General features: G+C 38.2%; 1 long non-coding RNA gene across 1 annotated transcript; it reads left to right on the top strand.

Annotated features, from left to right (window-relative positions):
• The first annotated feature begins 2,333 nt into the window (after nucleotides 1-2,333).
• Nucleotides 2,334-6,939, top strand: LOC104909714. Its single transcript, XR_004158893.1, has 3 exons — nucleotides 2,334-2,371; nucleotides 2,570-2,665; nucleotides 6,850-6,939. It is a non-coding gene; the product is annotated as an uncharacterized LOC104909714 (long non-coding RNA).
• The last annotated feature ends 829 nt before the right edge of the window (nucleotides 6,940-7,768 follow it).

Raw genomic sequence — 7,768 nt, 5'->3', positions numbered from 1 at the left:
TTATTGAAGCATATTTTGTATGATCATCAATATTATCTGCACGCTTTGTACCTAATGTGTTTCACTCCTTCAATCCATTCCAGTCAAGAATTTTAAGGCAGGCCAGTGAGGCTAATGGATTGAGCTGTGCGGCACACCAGCGACAAAGAAGAATTGCATGGTTGTAAGTCAGGATGCCGAGTGATGAGTGGCTGTCTGAAGGCACCACCATCAGATTCAGGTGGCTGTTAGGTCCTCTCTGCTGGTACTTCCAGCCCCATGGCTCTGCCCTAACAGGGCTGTAGAAACGGAGGTACTGGCTTAGGGCTGCTGGTGGAGTCTTTTCACAGCAAGTGTCCCGACATAGTGCCTGCCTGGTGTTTGTGGTGGTTCGTCTGTCCTCCCTGCCATGAAATTCTGTGTCTTATACCATTTTAACAATAAGTCTAACTTATAGGGCAGTGTCTTTAACTCCAGAGCCTTCAGAAAACCTTTAAATTTTTATTTTTCTATTTTACTTTCCATAAATACTGTCATCTGTAGAAGACTTTAAATGCTTGTGTGATTTCCCTCGACCCTTACCCACATTTCACTGCTCTCTCTGTTTTTTCCTCCAGTGGAGCTTCTTCCTTCAGCCTGATGTGCTACTGGCTTCCATGAGCCTCCCATTTCAAAGCTTTCACTTCTCAGCCTTTGTGTTTGCTTGTTCAGTAACAGATTCAGGTGTTTTTTTCAGGCTGAATCTAATTTTCTCAGTCTTTCTTTAACAATGACATTCATGCTCTTTTCCTAGCTTTGGTTTTATTAGTTCATTTCTTTTGGTTTGACTGACTGCAGCTTTTGGGCATCATATTCACATCGTACTCCTCAAACCCAAATTTATCATTTTCCAGTGACGGGTCAACCAGTCTGCCTCATCTCTTCTGGCTAGAAAACCTTAGCTAGAAAAAAAAAAGACAAATGGAAACAAAAATGATTCTTACATTCTCCTTGGTTTACAGTAGCTGTTCAGTAAATTTTGCAATTGTCAGCAATCTTTTAGATGTACCCCTGGATTTGTTAAGATAAGAACTCCTGATTAATAAATATGGAGTGGGAAAAACACACATAACCCAACTCTTTTCTCCTAAAACACAAAATAAGTGTGTAGCTATTTCTAACCCATTCCTTCCATTCAGGAAATTTGTTATATATATCTGTTTATATAAAACAAACCAAAAACAAACCAAAAAAAAAAAAGGAACCGTCCAAATAATAGGAAGTAATTTAAGTTTCATCTGTGCTGATATTAAAGTTCAGGAGGTCCTTAAGCTGCTTGCCCATCTATCGATGAAAGGAGATCATCCTTCTGTATCAACAAGTAGTATAGCAGGCATAGAATATTTGACTACTAGTCATTCTTTGGGTTAATATCCTTTTTTTGTAAATTAAAGCGTGTAGAGACCCAAGCAGTTTATTAGTGACCTATAGATCCTGAAAGCAGCAAAACTGCCAGATTTATCTGTCAAACTATTGCATACCACTCAATAAAAGATTCTGCAAGCTGTTCATCGGAGACTGGAATTGCAGTGAATACTTGATCTAACCTTACAGAAGCCTTGATTCTTTAAAGCTGCTTGTGAAGGGAACAAGTGAAGAGATTTAATGATGACACAAAGTTGTGACTGCCAGTTCTGTACTTCCAGTGTGCCTGTAAGTTAATCCACAGGACTGCAACAGATTTCAATGCTCATCTTCATCAAAAGTCATCACATCTGCTTAAAAGGTTACATATTGCTTTTTTTTTCTTCTTTGTTTCATGTCTGTTGAGAGATCATCTTTTCTTCCTTTCACAAATTCAATGAAATGATGATATATTCAGCAGTGGTATACTGAGGAAGCTTGGAGAGGACAACAAAAACTCCACCCCAAACCAATGCATGATTCTCTCCTGTAGATTTCAGACGGGGATTTGGGTCACACAGCCCTTTTTCTCACAGCTATATAGAACCACAGAGTAAGTAGCTGCTTAGTCCACGCATGTTCTGTGGACTTGTCTCTCAGACATCCTGACAGACTCTGTTTTTTGCTCTCTACAATAAACTTCAACTCTACAGCAGCTGTTAGAAGGCTTTTTCATCATACAGGAAAAGAGCAAGTTAAAGCATGCTGGTAACATTCTAGGTATCTTGTATGGAGCTGCTGAATCACGGCCTGAACCTCGGATTGATCACCTGAGGTGAGCAATGAGTCAGCCACAGCAGCACAGGTGAAGGCAATTCACCTGTGCTGCAGGAAGGGGTGGAGCCTGGCTCCACCTCTCCTAGACCCATTTAAGAGCTGACTGCCAGTGGGATAGGATCTCTTCTGGAGATCTGCTGCCCTGGAGCCTATCATGTGAGCCCAGGATAGGGTAAGGTGTCCTTTTTTTTCCTGCTCTAGTATAATAATTGTATCAGCCAAACTCCTGGATATACTATATCATCTGTATATTCACTGATTGTACAGTATCTTCAGTAGCAAAGAAAGGTAGACTCCTTACCCTGCTGGACCCTTACTGCTCATGCTCAGCTCAAAGCACTGCCTCTTTTTCCTTCCTGTTCTTGCACAGGTGCAGGAGTCCCAGCATTTAAGAGACAGGCAAAAAGCAGCCCTTGCTGATTTCCTGCTCTGGCCTGTTTCTATCTGGTCCTTTGCCATCCCCTAGGTGAGTACTCATGGACTGTGTACACAAATACACAGTCTTTACACTACCCAGACTCTTCTCCCCTTTGCCTTGTTATCTGGGGTGGGAGGGGAGTTGGTAAAGATATAACTGAAGCTAATTTCTGTCTTGAAAGTCCTAGCCATGTACATCATCTGAGACTAAGAGCTGATCAGCTCAAAAACTAGAAATGAATTGCACCTCCTATATGTCAAAGCTGGTTTGTTGTTTTTTTTTTTTGCTCTGAATTTCTTTGAACTTCCTGAATGAGTATATGAAGGGAAAGGTGTTGTTAACTTCAAAGGACTGAAGTGACTTCTGTTTTCAAAGCTTTGCCACTACCTGGCATTTGTTACATTAATTCAAAAGGAGAAAGAAAGGAGACCTTTTGACTGAGGAATATACTTTGATAGACACCAAAACCTTTCCTGGGATGTTAAAAAGGGATTATATCAGTTTCTTTCCCAAAGAGCAAATTAAATAAACAGATCCTGTCCCTTCTGAAAAAGCCAAGAACCCCTCCACCCATTAAGATCCAAAAATCTTCATGCAGAGATAAAAAATATTTAAAATATGAAGTACTAAACAATTAAAAAAAGTTAAAAAGTGACTTAATGCAAACCCTCTTCATAGCAGATTTCGTTGATAGTTATTAAAATGAGAATCTAAGAAAGTCCTGCAAATCCCATGCAGGTCCTTGGTAAGGGACTCTTAAATAAATAAAAACCTTATTGTCTTGACATGGCTGGACGTGCTCTGCAGAATAAAACACTGACTTTTGTTATTGAAGGCACTGTTATTTCCCTATGTATCTTCAATAAAGAGAGAATCATGCAGTATTCTGGAAGATCTTTATCCTACAGAGACTGAAGGCTTGAGAGGGAAGGGAGCCTAAATAAAAAGCTCAATTTGGACACATCTGATTTTTTTTTTCCTACAGTTTCTTTTTTTCCCCACTTTTAATAGCGAAGTAAATATGTCCATATTTTTTAATGTAAATCCTTATTTGGACCATAGATCTATATTCTATCTTTCAGTGCAAACACCAAAATTGAATGGTTAAATGGTAGATTAAATTGAACCTGGACAAAGTAAGTTACAGGAAACCTGTTGTAAGTTTGGTCAAGAAAGTCTAAGGAACCTGATACTTTTGTCACAAAAATAAAGTAGAAAGAGTAACATATATTTTAGCACTTTCTCTTATTTGTTATCTGACTCTCCCTATGTAGTTTTGGAACATCTCATTATGGAAATCTGTATTCAAAAATCAGAAGTTGTGTGATGAAAGAAAAATCCATTAACCTGTTTTAATAGCATGTCATCAACAGTAGAATTATAGTACCTAAGGAAAGGCATGCTATAAAGTGCTTATTTTTCCTTTTTCACAAAAGGACCAGGCAGAGGATAATATGCTACTGGTCAATAATTAGAATGATAAATGTCTTCAGAATTGTTCTGTCACATTATATTGGCAAACATCGATTGAGATGTAATTTTTTTTTTAACATAGGTCATAGCTATGTTTATTGAGTACACTATTGAGTGCTTACCCAAATACCTTTGCTTTAAAATGACCTAAAATTAGAAAATAGAAATTGCTAAAATGAGCAGCTGACTGTTGCAGAAAAAGCTAATCTGAAATATGGAAGAGAGATTAAATCCCTTAGGAAAGCTTATCCGCAAGGCACAATGTATACTTCCTGCATAATATTTCTATAATGTGCATCCCTAGCAAAGCAATGCTGGCTTCTCCTTAGGAGGGAAAGAGTGTGAGGGCAGAAGGGGAGTGGGCAGTGTGGGACATACAAAGCATTGAAACAAACAGTGCTGAAACTGAGGTTACTTAAGCAAGTTCAGTGCCCTTTATTGTCTCCTGTGAAAATGAAGACAACTTGTGTTCAGCTGATTGAGACGACAGTCATCAGCCTAGCAAAGTCCTATTTATTTTCTCACTCGAAGCAAATGAAAATTATTCTGCATAGAGGCAGAAGATATACACGGATCCTCCAGTGCTTTAGGTAGGGGGTGTTTATAACAAATGCTGTGTCTGCACATTCATGTGTTTATATCCAATAGAACTGTATACAAGACATAAGAATACTCATTTTTTTAATCATCATTATTTAGATTATGATATGTCTGTCGTTTTCCTACTATTTTTTGATGACAGTCTGTCTCATTGATATGCTATCTGGCAAGCAAGGCCCACAATAAATATTGATAATACATCTGAATGTGTAGAATTGCTGATAAGGCTCATAATTTAATTCCAATTCATGTGAGCTGCTGCAAGTGGAAAAAAAAAAACCAAAACATCACATTGAAATGATTTTTATATTGAAAACTTGCACTCTGTCTAGAGTGGGTCTGATTAGCCCTAAAAAAGAGGTAATTAAAAGACTTATTGGCCACAGTTGTCCTCAAACCAGAAGAAACAGCATGTTCACAGCAAAATGAGGGTATATGTTTCTCCACATTCTGCTGAAATTAATACTAATACAGTGAACACACTCTGCTCCCCAGTGGCAGTGAGCATAGGAAGAGTACCTAGAGGCAATATACATCCAGCTGGGAACCTTCCTTTTTCCATAAAATAACAATAAATCAGCAGTAACATCGTCTATGAATTTGTCTCAGGAACCCAAATGTATTCATTCACATCAGTGTAAGGTGAGAAGGATTCACTCACATCAGTGAGGGGCATCACAGACTGTAGGTCAATTAGGGCTTATATGTTTCTAGTGGAACTGAGCAGGTCTCAGGGATTGCTTCCGATAGTATACCCAATTAGTTCCACCCTGAGTTAGATTTACCATGAGGTAAGGATAGTTTGCACTACAGTAGTTGTAATTTGGAAGTTATTTAAGATTAGGAATAATACGAAGTAATAATTCAGCCAGAGTTCCCTGCCAAAGATTTTAGTTTATCTCATTCTCATTACCCACCTGCAGCTTATGCCATATTTCCCTGAGTTTTTTCATATTCTAGTTATTCCCTGCCAATATTCTGTATCTCCTGCCCCTCCTGTCTGCAGGAATGATGATAGCAATGGTAATAAAAATTCTTAAGAAAAATAAATTCTTTCCTGAGTACTTGGAGTAATATCCAAATAAAAGCTGTAGTGGAGGCCCCTTCGAGTGTGTTTATTAACAGCCTGGGACAGATGGTTGCTCAGTTATCCAAATCCCAATTTTCTTCCTACCCTGTGTAGTTCCAGAATGTTCTTTCTTCAGAAAGTCTTGCTGAGCACTGCCTCCCAAACCTTTCTGACTACAGATTTTGCAATAATTAGAAAACAACATACAGCTTAGCCGATAGCCAGAGCTGCAGGTGATGCTTCTAAAGCCCTCATTTATCGTGCCGGGGTGTGGATTCCCATCAGGACAGCTTTGCAAGTTCACCTTTTCTTTTTCTAATTAACCCCTGTTTGCATTATACTTTACATGGAGATTCTTCTACCTGTTTTGCTGATAAGTTTTGATAAGCTTCTTACGTTGAATAAAAAGTGATGATAGTTAAGGGAAGTTTCAAAGTGGTAATGTTTTCCTTTGTGATTGTCTGTTTTTAAGGCCGCAGAAGGAACTTGGGCTCAGTAAATGCAGAAGCTATAAAGCCTTCGTTGATCCTCTTAACAATTTAGATAATAACTTCTACTACAGTGCTCTTTGCAAGAAGTTATGTTTCATGATAAAAGTGGAAAACATAACAGATTTTAAGAGAGTATTTATTTTCAGGCTCAGAATGAAGCCTAGGTGCTCTATTGTGGAATAATTATAACTAAATGTGTGTTGAAGGTGCTCTTTGGAGTCTATTGCCCAGCCCCTGCTCAAAGCAAATAGTTCCATAAATAAGTAATGTCAACTGGTTGGTTTTTGTTTTTTGTTTTTTGTTTTTTTTTTTGCAAGTAGCTAGTGTTATATAAGAATTTCCTTCTTTCAGTTGAATTAAAAACGTAATTGCTGTTTTGTGAAAAATTGAATGGGAAATAATGCAAATCATAGAATGGCCTGGGTTGAGAAGGATCATAATGATCGTTTAGTTTCAAACCCCTGCCACGTACAAATAATGAAATTGGACATGGAAATTCAAGGGCAGGATGATGCAGAGCTGTCCTTTCACTCCTTTAAGTCCTGCTCCTCTGAGAAAATGTGAACGCTGCAGATTCATTGCAGCTTGCTCTTTTTAAGTACCCCAAACACAACTGAGGAGCAGTGAAAGATGTGGAGCATCTGACCCTGGCTGCCAGTCCCTGAGAAAAGCCTCTCATGGGATAAGACGTAAGGTACCTGTCTCCTGAAACATGATGGTGGGATTGAGTTCCTGACTGATGTAATGTCCAGTCCCATTAGAAGCTGCAGGCTGGGATGTCCTAAAACAGATGGACATCACTTGAACTTACCCAAGGTCAGATCTGCACCCTGCAGAAACAGAGCCCTATCTAAAGTTAGAAAACTGCTTAACTGGTCACAATAGTGGTTTATGCTTTGGCTTGCAACTGAGATAGCTTAATACTTTTTTTTTCCAGGATTAGATATGAATGTAGTTGAAGAACATTATTTCAGTGAGTTAATCTCTCAAATATTTCATTTCTGGAGGGGTTTTGTGTTCTTGATATTTTGGGTTTTTGATAATTTGTTTGTTGTTGTTGTTGTTTTACTATTTACTTCTCATACTATCCATAATCCTGTGCTCCACTTCTGTCCCAAATCTTTTAGTTTTTTCTCACTTTCTTCTTCTCTTTTATTTTCTCTGTTGTTTGATCTGTTTTGTAGGAAGAAAGTAGGAAAGGGTACAAGGGACAAGGAAAAGACAGCACATCCACTATAATTCTCAATGCAGGGAGAAAAATATACTGCAGATATTTTCAATTTCTTTATCGAAAACATTTCAACCAGCTCTAGCAATTTAGCTGGAAATTGCCCAAGGTAATTCTGTCATGAGCAGGAAGATAGATATCGTTATATCATTCATGTTTCCCTAGGTATAATCTTTGGCAAATAAAAGAAAAATTGTGGCAGATGAGAGTGAGCGTTCTTTCTCAATTCTTACTGTCATTTATTAGCTAGAACAGTACTACTTGTTTGTTTTTCTTTCTTTCTTTTCCTT

This window comes from Meleagris gallopavo, chromosome 2 (genome assembly GCF_000146605.3).
Source record: "Meleagris gallopavo isolate NT-WF06-2002-E0010 breed Aviagen turkey brand Nicholas breeding stock chromosome 2, Turkey_5.1, whole genome shotgun sequence".
Taxonomy (NCBI): Eukaryota; Metazoa; Chordata; class Aves; order Galliformes; family Phasianidae; genus Meleagris; species Meleagris gallopavo.
Note: the sequence above shows the minus strand (reverse complement) of the source record. Positions and strands in the feature narration are given on the sequence as shown.